Raw genomic sequence first — 24,029 nt, forward strand, 5'->3', positions numbered from 1 at the left:
TCGAGGCTTGTGCTTCTGGAGTCCCTATGACTTCGTTGTTTACGACATAAACGTGACCTGTGCTGAAGCTAATCTCGATGTTCAAGCCGCGGTGAAATTCCTTAGGACTGTGCTCTTCTAGTTGGTTCCTTGGAACAGACACTGGTGGTGAATAAATTCTTACAGCACAGAGAAGAACTCTGAGATCATTACCATATTCAGAAGACAAATGTGTCACCTCATGAAAACGTTAATGGTTAGCATTAATTGAAAGCAGAGGCCAGGCCAGGAGTTCCCTGTAGGTTCCGAGAGCCTCGGAGCCCTCTGGAGTAGACAGAATACATGTTTAGGTAATAGATTTATGGAGCTAGGCAGGGAGAATAGTGCCTTAAACTTTTTTGCCTCATTTCATTCCCTTCTGGTCTATTTCTGCCTTTGTTCTTAGCTTCTGTAAGCTCTCCCTCTCCCTTTCTTTCAGCCGTATGCTCCAGTCTCCATTTATATTTCTTTTTTCTTTCTTTTTTTTTTTTTTTTTTGGTTCTTTTTTTCGGAGCTGGGGACCGAACCCAGGGCCTTGCGCTTCCTAGGTAAGCGCTCTACCACTGAGCTAAATCCCCAGCCCCTCCATTTATATTTCTGACGTGAGCATTAGAGATCAGTGGTAAGAAGAAAAGAGGACAATATGTTGACTTCAGAGGAAGCAATCATGGGACATCAACCAGAAAATTATTAGGTCAATAATACACAGGGAGGCTCCTTTCTCATGCCTCTGTCCAGCTGTTATCATTTCTTTTAATCATCTTTGACAGATCGATATGCAATAAACCCCACAAATAACTGTCATATTTTAATTTTGGCCCCCCTACCTGAAAATTATGTTTATTGTACTGAATTTGTCTTTTCTCAGTTGACTTACACTCTTTTCAGAACGCCATGGGATACAAGCGTGAACAAGCATGACAGTGTGTCCACCTGAAAAGCTATCCATGTGTTCCTGTTACTCACAATGGTAATCAACATCCCTATAGCCTGTATCATTTTCAGGTACCATATTTGAATGTTTACATATATTGACCCAATCTCCAACAGTTCCATGAGCTAAATCTTATTCTTCTGAAGGAGAGAAATCTGGAACCCAAACGTAAGCAATTTCCAAAGTCACATTGCTAGTGATGAGAGCTGTGCTGGTGACGCTGGTCTCTGTGATGCTGGTCCCTCAGATACACCCAGGTATGACCAGCAAACACACATGAATTCCTCAGTGCCCGGTGAATGGGGGAGACTTGATACAGTAGACAGGGACACATGACTACTGTACAGAAATGGAGCACACCCAGATTTAAAGACCGCATAATGTGTGTCTCAGTCCCAAGAGGTCCCACTAGAGAGCCCAGCTTGCACGAGGATTATTTGCCTCGATTTTTGAAATATTCTTTTAATCGAATAGGCCCTTGGTGCTAACTTTGTGCTGTGATAAGATGCACGCTTCCTTGAAAATGCTGCCTCATGCAGCTGACCATGTTTCATCGTCCTCTTGTTTATTCCCTAAGGCTGGTGCTTGCCACAGCACGGCATTCTCTACTCAATAGATAGTAGGTCATTTGCCTCCAAAACAGTTTCCTCAGGGGCTGCCGCAACCTGGAAGCTTGGATTCCTTTGCCAGAGAGCAAAGCCAATTTGGCTCAGGAGGGATGACTAGGGGCCGCTGGCAAATCTTGAGTCCCTTTGAAGACTGGGCTCTGTAGGGCCTCCTTGAGGGACAGAGTCACCTACTTCAAAGCTAGATAGTGCTGCTTCTGTTCTAGTCAGCCCAGTTAGCCAACCACGGTTGCAGCTAAGTGAATGGAGAAGTTGGCTTTTGTACACACGGTAATTGTTCTTGGTTGAAGTCAAAGTCCTAGCTGAATCCAAGTCCTTTGACGCGCTGATGAGGGTGTCTGGGTAAGAGGAGAGGGTGCTCATTTTCCTTTAAAACACAGCAGTTGGCTTGGGTCTCTTCAACCTTGGACAATGGAGCCAGCTATGGTTTTGATTGTTTTTTGCTTGGACCATGGCGCTTCTGGCGTAGGCTCCTGGAGAGAGACCAGTTTGAGCGCTGCATCTGGCTACACACTGTTGTACAAGGTAAGTTTGTTGGCACTCAGACGAAAGTGGCTTTGTGAGTCATAGTTCCCATATGCAGAGGAAGCTGCCTCCTGCTTTTGAGTCATTAAAAGTCAACTTCAAATTTTCTGTCTTCAATGACATCTTAACGTCATTGGTTTCCTCTCACTTGCTTATTTCAAACAGCTCTTCTGGTTGAATTGTATCATTTTCTTGTGAAGATGGCTCCCAGGCACATGCAAAGGATTCTACCAATCCCATTTGACTGTCATTTTGGGTTAAGATAACAGAACCTTGTGTGCACATGGGTGTTTGGGAGATGGATTACATCACGCGACTTCTCACCTGGCAAGTCCTGTTTGCCTGGGTGCCCTAAGTTCACATCGAGGAGAAGATGCATGGTGACTCTTTGTCCAGGGGACCCAGAGCAGGAATTTTACCATGACGAAAGAGGAAAATGGTATTCCAACTAAAAGTCTATCGGCTTGGCAAATAATACATTCTGTAAAACGATTACTGTGTATATAAGTATGAGGACCCAAGTTCGATGCCTAGAACCTATGTAGAAAAGCCAGATGCTTGTAATTTTAGCACTAGAGAGATGTAGACCGGTCAGTGGATGCCTGGGGCTCACTAGTCAACTAGTTAAACCTAATCACTGAGTCCCAGTCGCTGTCTCCTGAAAACTAGGTACATGTCACATAAACAGAAGTAATGCCTAAGATTGTCCTTGGCTTATATATCACATGTACATGCACATATGTGCATACATGCCTGCACAGACATGCACCCACAAGAACATGTACACAAATGTATACACGGATACGTGCACACATAAATGCACAACAAAAGAATGCTTAAACTCTGGATCTGCTGTGGCTGCTGTGACAGGCCAGTGTTGAAAAAAATCTCCCTGAGTTTTAGTTTCCTCATCTATGGACTAGATAATACCAACACCTAGAGCTCATAGGAGTAGTAATTAAACATATCTATCTATGCATTCATCTATCTATCATCTATTGTCTGTCTATCCATCATCTATCAGCTATTGTCTATCTATCCATCATCTATCTATCCGTCTATTATCTGACATCTACTATTTATTCATCATCTATTTATCTATCATATATTTATCTATCACTATCATCTATTTATCACTGTCCTATATCAATAAATCATTTCAGTATCTATTTGCATATCTATTATATATTATCTATCTGTACATATGTGTACACACATCTACAAGTACATGGGTTCCAAAAGGAAGTTATTTTATTGTTTATGTATCAAGTCTTTTTTTTTTTTTTTGGTTCTTTTTTTCAGAGCTGGGGACCAAGCGCTCTACCACTGAGCTAAATCCCCAACCCCAAGTCTTTTTTTTTTTAAAGATTTATTCATTTATTATATATAAGTACACTGTAGCTGTCTTCAGATACACCAGAAGAGGGCATCAGATCCCATTACAGATGGTTGCGAGCCACCATGTGGTTGCTGGGACTTGAACTCAGGACCTCTCGGAAGAGCAGTCAGTGCTATTAACCGCTGAGCCATCTCTCCAGTCTGTATCAAGTCTTTTTATCTGAGTGATGTGTGTGTGTGTGTGTGTGTGTGTGTGTGTGTGTGTGTGTGTGTGTGTGTGTGTGGAAAGAGAGAGAGAGAGAAAGAGAGAGAGAGAGAGAGAGAGAGAGAGAGAGAGAGAGAGAATTTGGTGAAAGAAGAGAGCCTGAGGGAAAAGAAGATAAGCTAGAGGTAATTTTGTTGCAAAACAGAAGAACGCTGGTTTGAAATGTAGCAGGGAAATCATTTTTTCCAACTCAGAGCTGCTTAGTAATTGCACTGGGAATCTCCAGGGTGTGCGAGGTCTGGCACCATATTTCATGTCTTGAGGCTTTTCTGTGTTCTATTCCCTCTCTCATGTTCTCTGAGACAGCACTTCTGTGGAAAGCAAAGGTGTTTGGGGATCTGGGTCTACTAAATATTTAGCAAATGAAACAAGGTTGCCAAACTGGCAAGACTACTGAAAATCGGTCCAGACAGAACCAGGCCCAAGTAGCTGTTTGCAGCTGGTTAAACATGAGTTACAGTGAAGCGACTGGTGTCTGTTAGGTATGCATGCCCAAAGAGAAGGACTCTCTTTCCTCCTCTCTTTATGACCAATTTATTACTTTTTCTGAGTAACTATAAACTGAGAAGTAAAGAGTCAAAACGTTCATTTAATAATCTTCACCATCAACATTTGCTATGGGAAATATATGCTATTCTACCATTCAAATGAGATCACTGTTCAGGTCTTGGCATAATTTATTAATATGATTTATCATATTCATACAATTTATATGCCATTTTCCCTCAAATTATTTGAAAAATTTAACATGGTAGTCATTGGTTGAATTTTCTAAGACATATATTAGCAACTTACCCTTATCTTGCTCTACAAAATGTTGATAATTTTATGGTATAAGGCAGTATGTCGGATGATTTATCTTTTTTTTCTTCTTTTTTTTTCTTCTTTTTTTTTTACCCTAACCCCAACCCCAACCCCAACCCCAACCCCAACCCCAACCCTAACCCTAACCTAACCCTAACCCTTAACCCTTAACCCTTAACCCTAAACACTAAACCCTAACCCTAGATTTATCTTTTTTAGTATAAAAATGGACACAAGTTGTCTAGGGAGAGCCTCACTTTTGTGGTGCTTCCTGATCTAATTCTTCCCTAGGAATATTGATGTCCCTGTTGATCACAGTTTTATTCAGGCTATTTTGAGAATCAAACTGACATCAGGACCAGAGGAAGAGCACAGTCCGTTCTTCCTTCATAACCAGCTTTCCTGGACTCAGGTGGTCGTCCCTTGGGTACTCACAACATATTTGAACAAAGATTCTGGGGAGCATAATTTTCTTATTGTACTGACTTCTTCGGATCTATGTTCTGAAAACTGGACTTCAGTCTTCATTTGGATTTCAGTTATCAGCTCATTTTCTGAAACACGGCGCTACATCTTCTTGATGCGATAGCTCACTCTGTGGTGCTGGTTCCCATTGTGCTGTAGTGGTCTTAGATCTTGTCATTGGCGGGACAGTAGATTAGTGTCCAGGGGTTGTCTTTCTGCTGTTCTTATGGAGAAAGAAGGCTTGCACAGACTCCATGCCCTGCGTGATGACTTAGCAGTTCACGGTCTGTGAAGAGACGCCTAATACATTTTCCCCCCAAAACATAGATTTCTAGTTTCTATTCTTTTGAGTTATAAGAGAACAATACTTTTAATGTGAGGTCTTGATAACTCTTGCTTGGTTCGATGCTTTCAATATTTCAATAGCATTTCGCCAATGTTCTACCCTTCTCTTGACTTAAATGTGCTTAGTTTATTAAGCAGTTAACTTGAAAGGGTTACTTTTCCCCAGAGTCAGCCATCCATCCCTCCACAAGCTTGTGACACTCATATAAGATGAACATGGTTAACCAATATTACATTCTTGAAACATTATGCCTATGTGAACCTTTTTCGTATGTTGTCTGGCATGACAAGCCATCATTCTAATAACACAACATATTTATGTGTCCAGGGTAACAGGATTCAGAAAGTCTAAAGTTAATTTTGCTCCCTCACCCTGACACATGCTACCACTTGTTTACCATAAACATTTTTTTCCTATAGTCTTTGATACAATGACCAAGACCAATGCTCATGTCAACCTATTTGGTTTTGTGAGATTTCCTTTGTATTTGTTCTGGTGTAGACTTTACAGCAGTCAATGTCAAGTGCATTTAGTTACATTTAGGTCTTGAGTCTTAGTGCTGTACTACAAACCTAGTAGGTACTTAATAATGGTTCTTAAAGTGCCTAACATATGCTTTTAAAGTAAATAGATAACACCAGAGGCATTCCACTTAGGTTTCACTTATCTCATCCTTTAATTTGTCTCTTCAGTGTGTTTTGTCTTCTCTTGAAGCTGTTAAAAAAATACATTTTCATATCTCAACACACATTAACGCAAAAAGTAGAATTCATCTCTAATGGTCAGAATGCTATAATTTAAACATAAAGGGGAATGAGGAAAAAAGAGAGTCATACATGAGTTTCTTTACTAGTACATGCTTTCCATTCTCTGGATGGTTTATTATTTTCAAACCATGCACTGGTATCTTTCCTATAGCAAACAGGGAATGCATAGGTAACCAACATGATTAGCATTCAGGGAGAAGGCTTGGGAAGGTTCATTATAGCTTGTCCTTTCAATGTGTCTTCTTTTGACATCATCACCCTGGGTATCCTGGCAACAGGGCACTTCACCAAAACAAAAGTCCCATAGACACTGTTTTCTGAATTCCATCAGAATAATAAAAAGACGGTTTTATCTTGAGCATTTGCTGAAGACAGTAATTTAGAAAAACACCAAGACAGTAGCGAAATGTACTTGATTCAGAAGTAACTGTCATTGAAGGGAACCCTATCATTTTTTCAACACTTGCAGGGAGATACAAATGGGAAAAGAAGAAAGATGATTTGCGGGCTAAATGAGAAGCAAGCTAGGATGAAGGTACTACAGTAAGACATCCCACCAAAGGCTCATTTATATGATGAGTACATATCCTCATGCAAGCCAGGGATCTGTCTTCAGTACCTGTAGAGACACCTGTGGAAAGGCTCATGGCGTGCACATGACTCAAGGTCAGGCCACATGGAGTATTTATGATTTTATATATATATATATATACATATATATATCACTCCAGTATTATATTCAGAACTTTGGAAACATTTGTATAGTCATAATATAATACTGGGTACATTAAAGCTGCCAACAGATTGTAGCCACCTAGACACTCAGCACTGGGATGATGGCAGGACTTGGTAGGTTAGAGAAGGATTGGCTTGTTTGGTGTCTTAGATCTACATCTATGTTTCCTCTTCTTGTCCTACAGTTTACCTCTCTCTTTCCTTTGCAACCAAGGGGTTAACTGCCTTTCCCAGGGCCAAGAGCTCAGCTATGTTTTCCTACTGCCCTGTGGATGCCTTTGTTGACCAGAGCTCAAGGTTCACAGAGGGTGTGAGCAGGGGTGTGCTTTAAAAGGTAGAAGTTTAAACTCCTCGAAGGAGGGAGCTGAAGCAGGCAGAATGCTAGCACACATATATGCTGGCACTATGCCCCGCCCAAGAAGCTCATCCTGGTGCCTGCTCAAGCCTCCCTGTTCCTTCTTCAGTGACAAGCTTCACTGACTGCCTCTTCCTGGTCCAGACCACAGTTGACTGACCCGATACATGTAGGTGTAGTCTCTAACCTGAGACCTTGTGAACGAGGCTTAGCAACACAGTCAGTTCAGTTCCTTTATTGACAGAGATAGATACACCCGGTGGGGGGAGGAGGAGTCACACTTCCCCAGGGCGTGTAGAATAATAATATGAAGGGCATTAATCCATGCCAAAGATAGGTGAGAAAGGAGAGCTAACAGGAGGAGAGACTCTTTTGACATCTGAGGTTGTGTGGTTTGCGTGAGAAATGTCCCACCACAACCTCTTATATTTGAACACTTCGTCTCTGGTTGGGGAGGTTACACAATCTTTAGGAAGTGAAGCTCTGCTGGAAGAGGGATGTCAATGGGGACAGGTTTTGAGGGTTTATAGTCCTGCCTTTGTTTCCTGTTTTGGCTCTCTCGTTCCGGTGTGTGGTTAAGATGTGGTCTCTCAGCTCTCTACAAATGTATGCCCCCAGCAAATTCTTCTGTAAGTTCCTTTGGTTACGAATCAGTGCAGGTGGTCTCCTCATTCCTGGATCCAGTTTGTTCTGAGGATCAACCAATTGGAGATGTACATTCTAGACTTACTTTCACTTAAATCCATTTCAAGGGGATTTTGCTAGATTGTAACTAACAAAAAGATCACTGACCAAAAGAAACTGCCTGGAGGCAGTTTCAGGACCAGTATCCCAGTGTTGGAGTATGAGGCAATGATCAGTGCAGAGTTTGGGTGCCCTGCACATTTACTGAGTCTAGAACATAGCAGACTCTTGGCAGCTCTGCTGGGTCTTCGTGGGGTTGGCAGAGATGGTGTCATTTAAATGCTTTAACCCTCCAGCCTTTCCCCCTGGCTGCTGGAGATGCACTGTACCCATAGGACAGGTCTGTCTGAACAATCTGTGGCTCCCCGTGTCCCTGTTTCTGTACAGTCTCTGACCATGGCATGACTGGTTTCAGACAGCCCTATCTTAGAGTTTACAGGTTTGAGGTTGGTGCCTTCTGCTCTGTAAAGCTCTTTTGGGAACTATCAGGGAAGATTTCAGACATTTTCCCACTGCTCCTTGCTACCAATTCTTGCTGCCTTGGAGTTATGGGCCGTCAGGATGAGGGAAGTCTGGTCTTCTGAGTTAGGCTAACTGTTGGGGGCAGGAGGGAGACAGGAGCAGAAGCAGCCTTCTGATCCTGTAAGCAATGTTTCTGCAGCTCCTGTTACGAGAGGCGTCTTTTCTCCAGGACAAGGCAGGCTTCGTCGTGCATTTGGCATGAATAAAAACCATAGAGTAAGGCTTGATCTCTGCACAGAAGATTTTCCTGTATAATTTATAGCTTTAGAGTGGGCACGCTTAGATTTCTGGGCAGAATGGGGAGGCTAACATGTTATTGTAAAGCAGCAAAGAGGGGGAGAGGGAAAAGCAGTGCTCAGAATGTTCTCCACCATTTCTGCTTGAGTCAGGCAAAGGTGCAAGTGACCAAACACACATACACAAGCATATGCACACACATACATATACACACACATACACACATACACGTACACACATACAAACATGATACACATATGTACACCCACATACACATACATATATATACACAAATACATACACATACATAGTACATATGCACGCATATACACACACATAACACGTACACACATACTCTCACATACGCACATACATACACATATACAGATTCACACATACACATATACATACACATACACATATTCACACATACACATATTCACACACATACATACATGTATACACATACACACATACACATGCACAGATATGTACATACATACATGTACATATACACATACACACACACATACTGTATGCACATGAGTTTGGCATGCCATAGCACAGATGTGGAGGCCAGGGGACAGCTGGGAGGAGTCATTTCTCTCCTTCCACCACGTTCTGAGGGTTGACTCAGGCTGTTACACTCATGGGCACTGAGCCGTTTCACCAGCCTGATGCTGATTATATTTTAAACAGTCTCATGAGGGCTAGTTCTGTGCACGGAGCATGAAACCTAGTTTAGACAGAAAGTTCTGTGCCCTTTGTGGTCATCACTGCTATAACACCTTCCTCTCTAAAAGATAAAATCTGCTCCTACAACCCACATGCGGATAGACACCACCACACATCGATATCAAAGTGAACTGGGAAATTCCTGGCCTTTCCCCCTTATCTGTAGGTCACCTTCTTCTCCCTTCAAAGTACATGGGCACGTGTACAAACGTATACCAACAAAACCACAGGGTTCCTGTGACTAGGCAGCCCAATAACATGCAGAAAAACATACAGATATCTAAAAAAACATTGCTGGAGAAGATAGACTTTTAAAGAGAGGAAGTTTCAGTAAGGTTGGATGACACAGAATCAACATTCAAAGTCAGTAATGTTTCTGCAAGCCAAAAATGAACTAGGTGGGAAAAGATAGAAAAAGCAGTTCACCATTCTTAGTCTGTATGAATGCCAAGAATGGTTGGCTACTGTAAACAACAAGTCAGGAAAATACAGTAAGAAAGGGAACGAGATGACCCAGACCATTGCAGTCAAAGCACTAACATCTCAGCAGACATGGCCAGCGTTGCCTATGCAAATAGATGTATTGCTGGCCGTCACTTATCTGTCAATCAATTTGTTTGCCTTTACATACTTATAAAAATATTTGGCCTGAGTTTTGTGTACTTTTCTTAATCTTCATCAAGTTTCTTATTACAGTCAATATTTTCCTGGTCTTACCAGCGTGAGACACTAAGAAACTACTAAAGACGTTTGCATTTGAATCAAGAGTCAGAAAGAAAGAGAAGGGCTACCCTCTCCCCCTCCCCCACCTCTCCAGCCCCCCAACCTCCCCTCCTACTCCCCTGCCCCCACCTCCACCCTCCATGCAAGGAGAGAGGAGAAAAGGCTGTCATTTCTCTGGTAAGTGATATTTTCCTTTGGGAAAAAAAAATTCTGTAATCTATTTCCTTTTTCTTTTTCTAAGCACTCGCTTTTTGCTAAGGGAAGGGAGTGCTGTGGAGAGTTTCTCCCTGTGAGAGCACTTATGCAGCAGACACCCCACTGCCTAAAACATTTACTCCAGGTAGTAAACAGACAAGCAGCCTGTATCTGTCGGAAAGTTGCAGATGATGAAACTTTAGGATAGTAAGTTCTGCTTCAGGTAGCACAGGATGGAGTCAAACCACAGAAGAAAACTCTGAAACATTGCTGGCCAGTCCTGGGGTTAATTGCCTGGTGGTAAGCCCCAGGCTGGCAAGGATGCTGGATTCCTGGCTTACAGGTCTCATGGAGGCCAGTGGCCAGTAACTGAGCAAGCATTCTAAGTCAAGCCTAGATTTCTCGGTAGTTCCAGAATTATATAGAATAAAATGCCAGGTGGTGTATCTGCTCCATTGTGAGGTTGAGGATGTGAACACAAACCACTGGGCAAGGCAGATTCATAAAATCAAACTCTCACGAGAATGAAGAAGCAGCAAAAGATAGATTCTCAGTGTATTTAATCTAAGTAAAAATTCTAGAAAAATCCTGGATGCTGTTTCCCAGGCCCTGACTACCTTTCTTGTTTTGTTTTGTTTTGTTTTGTTTTGTTTTGTTTTGTTTTGTTTTGTTTTGTTTTGTTTTGTTTGAGAAAGGGTCTCTCAATAGAACCTAGCATGTGGATCCCAGACATTTGGATTACCAGCGTATAAAACTACCTCATGGGGCTGGGGATTTAGCTCAGTGGTAGAGTGCTTACCTAGGAAGCGCAAGGCCCTGGGTTCGGTCCCTAGCTCCGGAAAAAAAAAAGAACCAAAAAAAAAAAAAAAAAAAAAAAAAAAAACCTACCTTGCTTGATTTTTTACAAGAATTTTTTTTTTTAATTTTACGCATACGGATGTTTTGCCTGTGGGTGTGTCTGTGCACCACTTGCATGCCTGGCGCCTGCAGAAGCCAGAGGAGGTCCTCTGGAACCAGAGTTGCAGATGGTTATGAGGTCCGCCGCCGTGTGGGTTTTGGGAATTAAACATGGACCCTCTGGAAGAGTAGTCAGTGCTCTTAGCTGCTGAGCCATCTCTCCAACGTCTCACCGAACTCTTCCTGTGTAGGCTTGTGATCAAATTCGGGTCCCTACGCTGGTACAATGGGGCCATCTCCCCAGCTCCCACTACCTTTCCCCAACAGCGTAGATGGAGAGCAAAGGAGATAAAAACAGAGAACCCTCCAGAGAATGCACTGGTTACCTTATTTCTACTCTTACAAATAGTTAGCGTGCCATTTGTTACGTCCAAACTTGGACTAGAGGAGGGACAGGGCGCTCCGTGAAGCATCTGCTTTCCCGGTTCTTTGCTCTCTACTGGCACAGAGGACCCAGTTTCCTTTGCCTCGTTGGAGGATGCTAACACCGAAGCCTGCCAGCATAGCCCCGTATCTGCTAGATGGTCCTATTTATAGATTCCCACAGTTGCTTGAGTCTAAGTTTCCAGTCATTAGTCACAAAAGTCAGCCGACTCCACACTTCTGGGGTGTAATCTAATGACTGCACAGCCACGGAAACAAACCCCTTTTGAATATTGTGGTAGGGTTTGAAAAGCAACACAGACTTTTTTTTTTTTTTTTTTTTTTTTTTGGCACAATGTCAAGACCGAATGCCATTTCCCCAAGAATGAATTAGTATCTCAATTGTAGCACCAACTGTTTTTTTTTATTTAATTTTATCTTATTTTTCTTTCTGGAGCACAGTTTGCAGAGCAATTATTGTTATAGCGCTAATGTGAAGGACTCTTTGACTTTATTAGATAGCAGTCGTTGACCTTGGTCGGCTTCCCAAGCTGTGTGGAGGCTGAGGGACTGTCTGGGTATTATAACAAATGCCCTCATTTTGCTAGTTTACCTCAAGTAATGCTAGCATTTTGGTCAAAACAAGATCCAAACCCAGTTACATCGAAGGACAACATATAAATGTTAGAAAACAGTGGAATGGCTATGTGTGTTTAGTGTAGGTCTTTTTCCAACGAACAGATATTAATTCTAAATATTAGAACTTACCAGTAGTAATAAGTTTATGTACTATTCTTTACTCATTTCTCAAACACATTCATTTAAATTGTCACTATATGTCTACCTTAGCATATTAATTAAGGTGGAGGTAACGAGTTTTAATCAAGTCCTGATAAGGCTGCAGTGTTGGAGAGAAGAGAGGAGAGAGATTGAAGTGTATTTCTGACAGGATCTCTGGGAAAGCAATTCTAAGTGGGGCAGGCTTCTCAGCCTTCCTAATGCCGTGACCCTTTTAATACAGTTGCTCATGTTGTGAGGACACCCCCAACCATAAAATTATTTCATTGTTACGTCATAACTGGAATTTTGCTACTGTTGTGAACTGTAGTGTAAATATCTGATATGCAGGATATGCAGAATATCCGATAGGTGATGCCGGGAAGAAGGTAATGTGGGCAGCTCTGCTTTGCTTTGGTGACACATTACCAAGTAGATACCGAGAAGGGGCATCATCATGGGAGCATGTAACAGAAAAATAAAGTAAAACAAGTCACCAACATAGTATGCTCTAGTCAAGTTCAGTCTCAATGCTGCCGCTGCCACCGTTGTCATCGTCATCATCTTCTTCTTCTTTCTTCTTCTTCTTCTTCTTCTTCTTCTTCTTCTTCTTCTTCTTCTTCTTCTTCTCCTTCTTCTTCTCCTCCTCCTCCTCCTCCTCCTCCTCCTCCTTCTCCTTCTCCTTCTTCTCTTTCCTCCTCCTCTTCTTCCTCCTCCTCCCTCCCCCTCCTCCTCTTTCTTCCCTTCCTCCTCCTCCTAGGAAGGCAGGTGTGAGACACTGTCCTGAGTAAGCTTAAATAGGATTAAAGGGTCATTACTGCCAGGGTGTGGCTATCCAAGCTATCCACTCCCTGATATCTGATGTGGGGAAGAGCGATAGCTTTGATGAAGCTGGTGCTCCATGGGGAGGGTCCTGCCCCTGGATACCTATGCAAATACCTTGGATTTTTGCCCCAAGGCGTTGCCACAGAGCAGGACTCCCGAAGTTACCCTTCCCTCTTGTCTGAAGATTTCATTACTTCCACAAGAGTTCTCTTCTGTACTTTCTACTTCTCTGGGCTCCCCCTACCTCCCAAGGCCCCAGTGGATTTAAGGTTAAAAGACCACAAGCTAAAAACCCTCCAGTGTGCTTCCTGTTTTGGACTTGGATAGAAACCTGTCCTAAGGCAATAAATCAAAGAACAGGCCTACTTTCTTTGATGGGGGAAAGAAAAGGAGAGAAAACAGGGCGGAAGGTAACTTCATTTAATACCTTAAAATATGTGACTGCTTTAGCCATGACCCTGAAGGAGGAAAGCAGGGAAACTCTAGGATTTAAAGCTATCATAATTGGTGTGTGTGTGTGTGTGTGTGTGTGTGTGTGTGTGTGTGTGTGTGTGTGTAATAATCTGAAATCTTGCTGTTGCCTGGGGAGGGAGGATGTATCGGTCTCATCTCTCTCTTCACAGGATGCTCAGGGCTCCATGGAAACCAGAGGGTGGGAGGGGAGTGCCCTGTGGTTTTTGTCTTGGTTTGTTTTCCTTTTGCTTTTCCCTTCACTTTCACTTGCAAGGGTTGCTGAGTAGAGGTTTGCCCTCCCTGGACTTTCTGAACCATCCACTCTTGTGTTTCTGATTCCCGCTATGCCTTCCCCAAACTGTGAGGCATTGCTGAAAGGAGGATAGGGGTGAGTGCAAGGAGAGTGTTAGAGGATCTGTGGCTGGGCTGGGCCAGGTCCGGTTCTTATCAATTTGTGGATCGGGGAGACAGGGCTGATGATGCTCTTCCCAGATAAATCAGCATGCTGTGCACAGAAAGGGAAACCAGGTTTGAGAGAACTGAAAGGACAGGCTGAGGAATGATCAAACCACAGAAGGTCAGGCACCACCAAGAGGCTTCTGCAGAACCAGGTAGCCTTTTTATTGAAGAGTGTAGGCAGCTAGGGAACGGCATCAAAGGAGATGATCTATTCAAAACTCCCTCATTTCTATGTGGCCTGCATCTTTGAGTTGACTCAGAAAAGATCAAGAGAGAGGAGGGAGTGGGGAGGCCTCAGCTCAGACAGAACTGCTGTGTGGGGAAGGAGAGACCCCAGGGCTATGCTGTGCATAAGGTCTACCTGCATATCTCTGTGGGTAGGGACAAGATTGAGAGACACGGAGGGGTCATAGCACTGTGCACTGGATCCAGGGAAGCTCTGTTCTCTGTCTCCTCAGGCTGGAGGCTGGGTCAGTGGCACAGACAGAGATACTCTCAGTATTAGGGCTGAAAGAGCGGGCACACCAACCGGTGAGGTTTCATTCTGTTGCTATGATCAAAAACTCTGACTGGAAGCGGTCTGGGAGGAAAGGGTTCACTTAGTGTTCCTTCCAGGTTACAGTTCATCATTTTGAGAAATCAAGGGCAAGGACACAGGCACGAAGTGAAACATAAACCAGACAGAGGCTGCTGGGTGGGTCCTGCCACGGGCTCAGGTTCAGCTAGCTTTTGTAGAGGGCCCAACCCCACTAACCAAGGCCAGCTTTCCTAGGATGGTCAGGGCCAACATGCATAAACTAGCAGTCAAGACTAGTTGACGACGAGTTGACTATGCCCCACAGACATGCCCATAGGCTAACTGGACGGAAGCAATACTTGAACTGATGTTCCTCCTTTCCAGGTGACTCTAGGTTGTGACAAGTGGATGGTAAAAATTAGCCAGCTCCCCACTCATGGACAAGCCACTTTCCTAGCCTATTTTTCCCACCTATGGGATGATGATCCACTACGTAGTTGTGAGTATTAAACAGAGCTGTCATTTGACTACTTATTCAAATATATATTTTGGGACAGCGAGGTTAGAACCATGCCGAAGACAGGGTCTCTGTTCTCGTGAAGGGTACAGATAGTAAGCCATCGAACATTAAAACAAAACAAAAACCAAAACCAGGACTGTTACACCTAGAGAAGCAAGAGGAGGAAGCATTCAATGGATTTCTTTTCCCCAGCAGATTATCTGGACTTCCCTTATGGACACCCAAGCTCTGTAGACCCCTGCGATCGGTGCCCATGGCCATTCCTTCCTCAGTCCTTGGCATTGGGGCCAATCCTACAGCTTCCCCGGCTTCCCCACCCTCTGGTCGCCCTGGTAGAATTGTGGCACAGACACCATTGCCTATTCCTGTCCTGTGGCCAGGGTTTATACCTCTGTTCTGAAGGGATGCCTGGCCACACTCAACAGCGGTTCCTCAGAGGCTGCTGGGTTCTCAATTCTTCATGTAGCTGGGGCCCACAGCTCCAATTGAATGTTTCCTCCTTCATCTTCTGCTTGTATTTTCCCATCCGTCACTACTCTGTAAGAGTAAGGACACCTGACTTGCTCATCAGACATTCACGGGACCAGAAAATAAAGACATATTCCATAAGTGGATGAATGAATTTTTATTTTAGGAGCTTTATGGCAAATTTAAAATGATTTATGAAATCTTTCCAGGATACATTCTTTTTTGGAGACGATATGATTGAAATATTCTAGTTAGTTACATCAAAGTGCTCATGCTTTTTTTTTTTTTTTCTGTAGGCAGAGAAAGGTTTTGAGATGTTCACAGCTGCCGAATAAATAATTCTTTGGCTTACCTTTCATAATTTATACGACTAATTTCATATATTATTGACAGTTCTTTCATGTTGTGACTATGATCTGTTTTTTTCTCTCCTGTTACCTGCTCTGAGAGTCAAGATGCATGAAAATAATTATTTTTTCGAGCCTAAGTACATATTTACATAAACATATTTAAAAAACAGAATCCTTTGATTAACCGTTAATTGACACACTAATTAGTGCATTCAGGCATTAATTGAGTACCTCTATAAAGCAGGTTTTATGGTATACCCTGGAGCAAAAAGACAAATTTGTCAAAGTCCTCACCAATGAGTTTACAATTTCATAGGAAAGACAATTAGACAAGATTACAACCCTCAGAGACGAGTTCTATGCTAGAGGGGAGCTCAGGAAAATGTCCGGGTGTGTGAGAAGGGGACGTTGGTCCTAGGTGGGAGCATGTGCTAGGTGTCAGGGCTGTCTGCGTGGGCAGGCGTGTCTGGGACAGCTCTGGGAGACGCAAGTAAAGAAGCCGCTTTGGGTGTTTTCTGACTGAGGAAGACCTGAGGGTGCAGAGGCCTGAGGCTTCCTAGGAACTCCGGGCACACAGGCACGGTTAAAGTGCTCCAGATAGAGCAACTATGCAGGTACAAGCCAAGCTTTGGATTCTTCCCACAGCATTCCTCTCCTCCACTCGGGACCAGCCTAGGTGTGTGGATGAGAACCCTGCTTATGACACTGCCACCCATAAGGCCTTGCTACTATTTTGTTATCTGAACCTTTCCCTGTGTCCCGATGCTTGTCTCATCTACTGCCTCTTTCCTGAAGACACTAGGGAAGAATCTTAACATCTGCCGCCATGTTCTCTCAGCTCTTCCTCTTCTTCCTCCTCCTCTTCTTCCTCCTCCTCTTCCTCTTCTTCCTCCTCCTCTTCCTCTTCTTCCTCCTTCTCTTCCTCTTCTTCCTCCTACTCCTCCACCTCCTCTCCACCTCCTCCTCCTCTCCCCTCCATCTCTTCTCTCCTCCCTCTCCTTCTAAAACCTCTGTTCCCACCTCCCTTCCTTCCTGTCCAATGACAGGCCTCGTTTTATCTTGTCTGCCTTCACCTGCATAATGACATCAACCTACAGGAAAGGGTTGATTTTTCTCTTACATTTCCGTGTAACAGCCCATCACTGAGGAAAGTCGGGGCAGGACCAGGACAGTCAAGACAGGAGGAAGGATATTTCTAGAAGAAGATACTAATTCAGAGGACATGGAAAAGTGCAGCAGCTTATGTGTTTGATCCCATGGCTTGCAAAGTCTGCTTTTTTTTTTTTTTCTTTTCAAACAGCAGCCACGATCGGCAAGTCCAACAGTGGCACTGCCTACAGTAAACTGGGCCTCCTCTGTCAGTCAGCAACCTAGAAAATATGGCCTGGGCTTGCCGCCATGCCAGTTTGATGGGGACATGTTCTCAATTGAGGTTCTCTTTTAGCCTGGGTCAAGCTGACATGAAACTAGCCAGCACACAGCCATGCTATGCTCCTCTCTAGATTAGGTCAGATTAGTCAAAGGAGGTTACAATGTAGCTTCTGTACTTTGTAAAATAAGAGGTCTAAAGAAAACAAGAGAGGGCGCCTTCCGTGATTGGTGGGACATTTCTGATGCTGTCTAGGCCTCGGGACGTTCGTTTCGGTTTCTTAAGTTTTTTTCACTATAACAGACGTTCTCTCAAATGCTTGGCCACACAGACAGACAGTATATCTGAAGACCTAGGTGCGGGAGCAGCATGTACCCCTGATCTCAGCACCCAGGGTGCTGAAGCAGGAGGACCAAACATTGGAATGCTATAGGACTTTGCTAGTGAGATGCTATCTCAGAATAAAAACAACTACAAAAACAAAACAAAACAAAGAAAATAAAGTGAGAAAGAAAAAAAGAAGAATGGAGACAGGGGAGAGAGGGGGTGCTTAATTGTAACTGTATTCAAGAGCTGGAGACTGGCGCTGACTGGACAGTGACACTGGAGGCAGAAGCACAGGCAGGCCTCCCAGTTATTGTGAATATAAACTTTTCTTGTAATTTCCTCAAACTCTACTCGTTTCACATTACCGCAGCTCTTCAGAGTTCAGGAGACAATTCTAGCAGAACTAAACGCTGTGGCCTTTGCACGGGTTTTCCTTTCACTGTTAGCCTCCTTGTGAGGTAATGGGTGAGATGCCCTGAAGGGCTTTAGCTAATTCCCTGAGTGCAGTGAGCTTTCCTGGGTCTTTCCACAGCCTTTCGGTTGAGGATAGGTTAATGGGCCTTAGTCACATCTGTAGGTAGATAATACGAGGCTGGAATTTGAGTGCCTGAGCCCTGACTATTCTAAGGTCAGTACTGACTTAGGAGAGTTACAGATAGAGTCATAGGGGCTGATCATTAACATTCCCATAAAATCTTAGAAGGTGGGTGGGTTGAGAGGCCAGCAGTGATCTAGGGCCTGGAGGACCTGAGGACATCACCAGTTTATAGGGTTTGAACTGTTCTCACTTAAACCCACATCTGTGGAAAAGATGGGACAGCTTTAATGACCAAACTCAGCTGATTCAACGAGATTGTGTGACCTTACAACCAAGTTCAGCCTGAGGTGATAATAAAGAGAATTGAATTCAAAAGAGGAAGGTCCAGTTGTTTCAAGACTTAACTCACAGAAAATGAAGTTTCTTTGGATCCATGTCTAAGTCCCTAAAAAGGGTCTCAAAGGAGGTGTTCTAAACCCTTTAAATTATGCATATGTGCCTGCATGTGTAGATATGTCTATATATGTAGACACACATATATGTGTTAGATATGATAAATATACAGCATTATATATATATATATATATATATATATATATATATATATATATATGCCTGCATGCAGCATGTGGGACGTAGATCAAGTCTTCTGATTCATGAATGTACAGTGAAAGTGAGTGTCATAGACTAAGGAGCTAAGTAAGACGTTGTTTTGGGACTGCAGTGACTCAGAACACATTGCTGCTCTTGCAGAGGGCCTGAGTTCAGTTCCCAGCACCCATGTCAGACATCCCACAACCTCCTGTAACTCCAGAGCCAGAGAACTTGACGCCTCTGGCCTCTGTGGGTACCTGCACACACACACACACACACACACACACACACACACACACACACACAAGTAGACACACAAATACACACATACACACACAAGTAGACACACATATGCACACACACGTAGACACACACCTATAACAACTAAAAACAACTAAAAAGGTTCTTAAAAGGAATCTTAAATTTATTTTCATTTCCTGTCATCAAGCTTGCATGTATGTGATGGGGATTCCATTTACCGTGGTGCACTTGTGGTACGTTTATGAAGGTCAAAGGATAACTCTATGGAGAACAATTCTTTCCTTCTACTTTTATTTGAGTCCCAGGAATTAGTGAGGTTTGCCTAGCAAGAACCTTTCCCTCCAAGCCATTTTGTGTGATTGCATGGCAACTTCTTAAAAATGAAGATACGTTTTGCAAGTCGGAGAGTAAGAGTATGTGCCTGACACTTCTGCAGCCGTGCATCTAAAACTCCAAGGGGAGAGGCAAATAAATAGAGACCACGAGTTCCCTGACCAGCCAGTCGGCCTAAACTGGGGGCTCCAGGTTCAGCGAAAAGACCCTACTTCAAAAACGAAGATGGAGAGTAATGGAGAGTCACAACGCTGACCTCTGGCTCAACAGGCAAGTATCGGTTTGTACCATCCCACTCAAAATACGTTTACAGTGCATAAACACGCACGCACGCACGTTCTGTTTTTAAGTTTCTTATTAGCGATAGGGGTTGGTTAGCCCTCCAGAAGAGAGCCAAAGTTACTGGACAGATGGTATTACCTGGAGCAGCAAGACAATTGGAGTCTCAGCAGGGAAGGGATAGGGAATGGGGTACTTTTTACTGTCATGACAAGTCCCAGGACGATCAGCATGTCGGTTCCCATTCTCCTGGCTGAACAGGGTCGGACTTCCGTGTTTAAGGGGCAGTCGCTCTGGCACACTGTTTTCTGGGCTCTTGACATTGATCTCATACCAGCCCCCAGCCCCCCACACTAGATGTCCAGGTACCAGCATCGTCATTCACAGAAGTGAAAGCTCAGGAGTTTCGTTTAGGGACATGGAACTGAGAGGTGCCAGAAGTAGCACCACCCCTAGGCAGATGGTCCCAGACTTTATAAGAAAGCTAGCTGGGTGTGAGCCCAGTGTTAGTCAGGGCGAGCCAGCAAGCAGTGATCCTCCACGGTTTCGGTCTCCAGGTTGCTGATTTCACTTAACAACGGGATATGACTGAAAATGTAGATGAAATAAAACCCTTGGTCGCTTTTGGTCACATGAGTGAATGCGCGCGCATGCCTTCCGTGCATGCGCATGCGCATGCGCGAGCGTGGGTGCCGTGCGTGCACACACGTGTGCGTGTATACATTTTATCACATCAATAGGATACTAGAAAAAGCTGCGATTAGAGGGATGCAACACAGGTGCTCACCCCAGCCGTCGCTGAGAACCACCGGATGCCGATCATCCAGGCAAAGTGTCGCCAAGTCATACACTTGACCTCAACAGCAAGAACTTTCATTTCCCATCTCCCGAACTGCATGGGAGACAGCATAATTTGAGGAAAGGGGCTGTGTCTGAAGCTAGTTAAACATGCAATAAAGTCACAGATCTGCCACTTAATGGTTTATAGCCTTGGGAAAGCAGCCAGCCTTAGAATCTGAAGCTCTGGGACGCTGATAGTAGACCGACCTCGCAGGGCTGGCTTGATTCTGGAGGAGGGTATCAAGCAACACATGGCAGGAAGTAAATCTGAGCCAAAGCCCTGTGGGAGAGAGAAGAATTTCTCCTATTTAGGTTTTGTGAGGAGCCGATTCCCAGGACCCCGAATGAAGCTCTTGCTGACCTACACAGGCATTTGTGTTACTCTGGCTTTGGAGATAGATGATCACGTTGAAGGAGTTTCTACCATTTGTTCCATTCTTTACGGTGTCCCAAAGGTGCAACTCCTCCGTGTGTGAGTGGTGTCCATCAGCATCCTCACTGGCAGAACAGGAGTTTCTACCATGGCAGTCCAGAGGTAAAGGCCACGCTCAGCTGAAGGCATCACGTGGTCCTCTCAGCCCTGAGCGTTCCTAAATCAAAGCCACGGAGCTGTGCACAAAGAAAAATGGCAGCTAGAAAGGGGTTTCCCTCTCTGGCACTCAAGACTTTCACCCCGGGCTTCCCAGCACCATGTTCCTACATTTAGAGCAGTTGGGTAGGGCAGGGTATCTACCCTATACTTACTGAAACCGAACGAAACACTTTCTCGTTTTGTTATCCTGAAAATGTACCTTGTTTTAATGAGATACGTAGGTCAGATCACTGACAACACCGTCTTTAACAACTGTGCACAGATTGGCTTTTTTGGGTGCCCTTTTAAATCTTATGGGGTGGGTTCCTTGGCTTATAAGTTCTGCAGCTGCCTTAGTTCCCTGCCTTTTGTTCTTAAATTCCTTGGCTTATAACACAGAGCGCTGCTACAGTCTGAGTGCTTCTGCTCCCAAGTGAAAGCTTATCTGCTGGAACGTAAGCAAGGTGATGACGTAAGCAAGGCGATGACGTAAGCAAGGTGATGACGTTAGGGAGGGGATTATTGGGAGGTGTTTAGTCTTGAAGTCGTGCTTTGGCAAATGGATTAATGCCCCTATAAGAGAGGCCAGAGAGAAAGCCCCCATCCTTTCCCCCATGAAAGGGTAAGCAGGACACTAGCATCTATAAACGCAGAAGTGGCCGTGCATCAGGCACTAAATTGGCCAGAGGTTTGTTCTTAGATTTCCCAGCTTATAGGATTGTCAAAAAATAAAAAAATAAATAAATAGATGAAGCTTATTGGCTACCAGGTTTATGGCATTTTGTTATAGAAGCATGAACAGACTAAGACAAGTATATTTTGGGGTTCATTGTAAGACTTTCTAGGCCCGAGGGGCTCTGGAATATGCTAATAAATTTTCAGTCAGACAGAGAAATGAGCAGCAAGGTGAAAATCACTTGGAAGAACATACAGCTGCTCGATTCCTTTCTGCTGGTTCCCATTTACAACACTGGCCCAGAGATGTGGTGTTTGCCTTCTGTGCCACAGAGAGTTGTACGCCCTGAGTTGCTGTGTAGGCACTGGCACAGCCATTTCCGTCCAGTCGTAGGAGACTGCTGGTCTGCAGGTCATTACATCAGTGTTCTCTGATACAGCTGCAAGGAGACGTGCAGACAAGCCATGGCTTCTCTGTCCTGATCTCGTCCTCTCAGCACCACCTCCCCTCCCCCTCCCAAACCCCCTCCTTCACCCACCCCCGATGATGCCACATTTGCTCATGTTGAATCATGCCCTAGCCCGGCTGCCTTCTTATAAACAATCGGATTTGAGAAATAATTTGATAAAATCACTTGCATTAATAGGTAGTTGGTTAACAAGGCTCCCCTCCCCCCTCTCTATTTGGGGATTTGTTAATAGAACTCGGTTCAGTTTTCATCCAAATACATAAATGATTTTAGGAGTAAGGAACTGGACAAGCGGGAAGATTTCTGGAGTTGAACTTTTTCCCAGTGCCTGTGAGCATGTAAATGACTATTTTTGCTGTTTAAAGGGCCAGCCCTGCACATTTAACAGATGTCCGGAAGGACATTTTCACCTGAGAAAAGTAAATGAAGTGCTAAGGCTGCTCGCTAACTGATAAAGGCAAGTATTAAGAAGAATAAATGATTCTTATCTACCGTGCACTAACGAGGTACGAGAACGCATGTGTAACTTATGCAAATTAGAAGTCGCTTTACATATACACTCAATATTACGTGTACCTGGCATTTGAATTTTTCAGTGTTTTGGAGTACAATTTAGCGAAAAAGGACCTTCGCAGAGCAGAGTTTCCAAGTGTGGTCTGGGAATCAACAGCCTCAGTAAAGCAACTTGCGAGAAATCCAGCTTCCCGGGGGTCTACCTGAGAAACTCTAAATCAGAATCTTCCAGGTGGGCTTGGGAACCTTTGGGCTCACAATCTCTCTCTGTCATTTCGACAGACACCAGGGTTTAACAAACCAGGCTTGTGGGCGATTACATTTGAATCCTCCTTTTACACAGATGAGTAAATCAAGGCTCAAAACGATGAAGAGACAGAACAGAGCTGATTCCGGCAATACTCTCTTCTGCTCGCCTAAGATAATTCCCTTTGGCTGATCAATTGCAATGAGCGAGGTTTGCCGGCAGCGTCCTTGATGGACAGGCCGGTCAAATCTCTTCCTGATTGTGAGGCTTTACCCTTGTAAAAGCCTGGGGGTGAGACTCGAAACAACTTCAATCTCTCCGAGCCTCTCAGGGATCAGGCTGCTCCACAGTCACTCTCTTTAAAAAAGATCAGCCCTCATTTTCCTTTAAAGTTGGGGTGAGTCGGCCCCAGTTGCATTCAAATGAGATGAACGAATTCATTACCAAAAGCAAGATTAAGTTTTGCAGCTTTTCTGCCTGGGGATCTAGGAGAGAGAGGAGCTGGCGCAACTCAAAATCCTTCCCTGATCAAGGCAGCCATAAAATACAATCTTATGTGGTAAGCTGCGTTCAAGAATACCGAGCCGAACTAAAAATGACTTCTGCCTGAACATGTGGGAAATGGGAAGATTCTAGGGTGGCACGAGACATTCATAGGAACCGCGGTGCGCGCAGGCTACATCTTAGCTCGCACATCGGAAGGGAAGTGCACCACAGTGACACAGGAAGGAGAGCTCACGTTCGAGATTTCAAAGACGCTAAATATGAGGACAAATAAAGAATTTTCCACCCTATAACTCATCTACCCCAGTGTCTAAACCACAGCCCCTAAACTGGCAGCATATATGATCTGATCTATTTATATTTTTAATCTAGTGTCCTAGGAACGTCAAGTCACGTATCCATTCATCCTCTTCTTGATGATTCAGCCATTTCTCATGCTAATATTTGAAAGGAGTTCTATGTGTTAGTTCTATTCTCTACTGTTTTTGTTTTTGCTCTCACCTTTTCTTGCCTTTATCCTTGACTCAATGAGTAGTTTTACCTTG

General features: G+C 44.0%; 1 long non-coding RNA gene across 6 annotated transcripts in view; it reads left to right on the top strand.

The window, feature by feature from the left end:
* The window catches only part of LOC108351983 (uncharacterized), a 282,038-nt gene that overhangs the window by 16,281 nt on the left and 241,728 nt on the right, over positions 1-24,029 (top strand). Inside the window, exons 3-5 of one of the 6 annotated variants that reach the window (XR_015629806.1) lie at positions 19,489-19,655; positions 22,586-22,677; positions 22,817-22,965. This is a non-coding gene — a long non-coding RNA (uncharacterized LOC108351983). Of the gene's footprint in view, positions 1-10,055; positions 10,257-19,488; positions 19,656-22,585; positions 22,678-22,816; positions 22,966-24,029 lie in introns of those variants that run through there. The other 5 variants (XR_015629809.1, XR_015629807.1, XR_015629808.1 and 2 more) reach the window with 5 other exon arrangements.

This window comes from Rattus norvegicus, chromosome 9 (genome assembly GCF_021556685.1).
Source record: "Rattus norvegicus strain SHRSP/BbbUtx chromosome 9, alternate assembly SHRSP_T2T, whole genome shotgun sequence".
In the NCBI taxonomy this organism is placed as follows: Eukaryota; Metazoa; Chordata; class Mammalia; order Rodentia; family Muridae; genus Rattus; species Rattus norvegicus.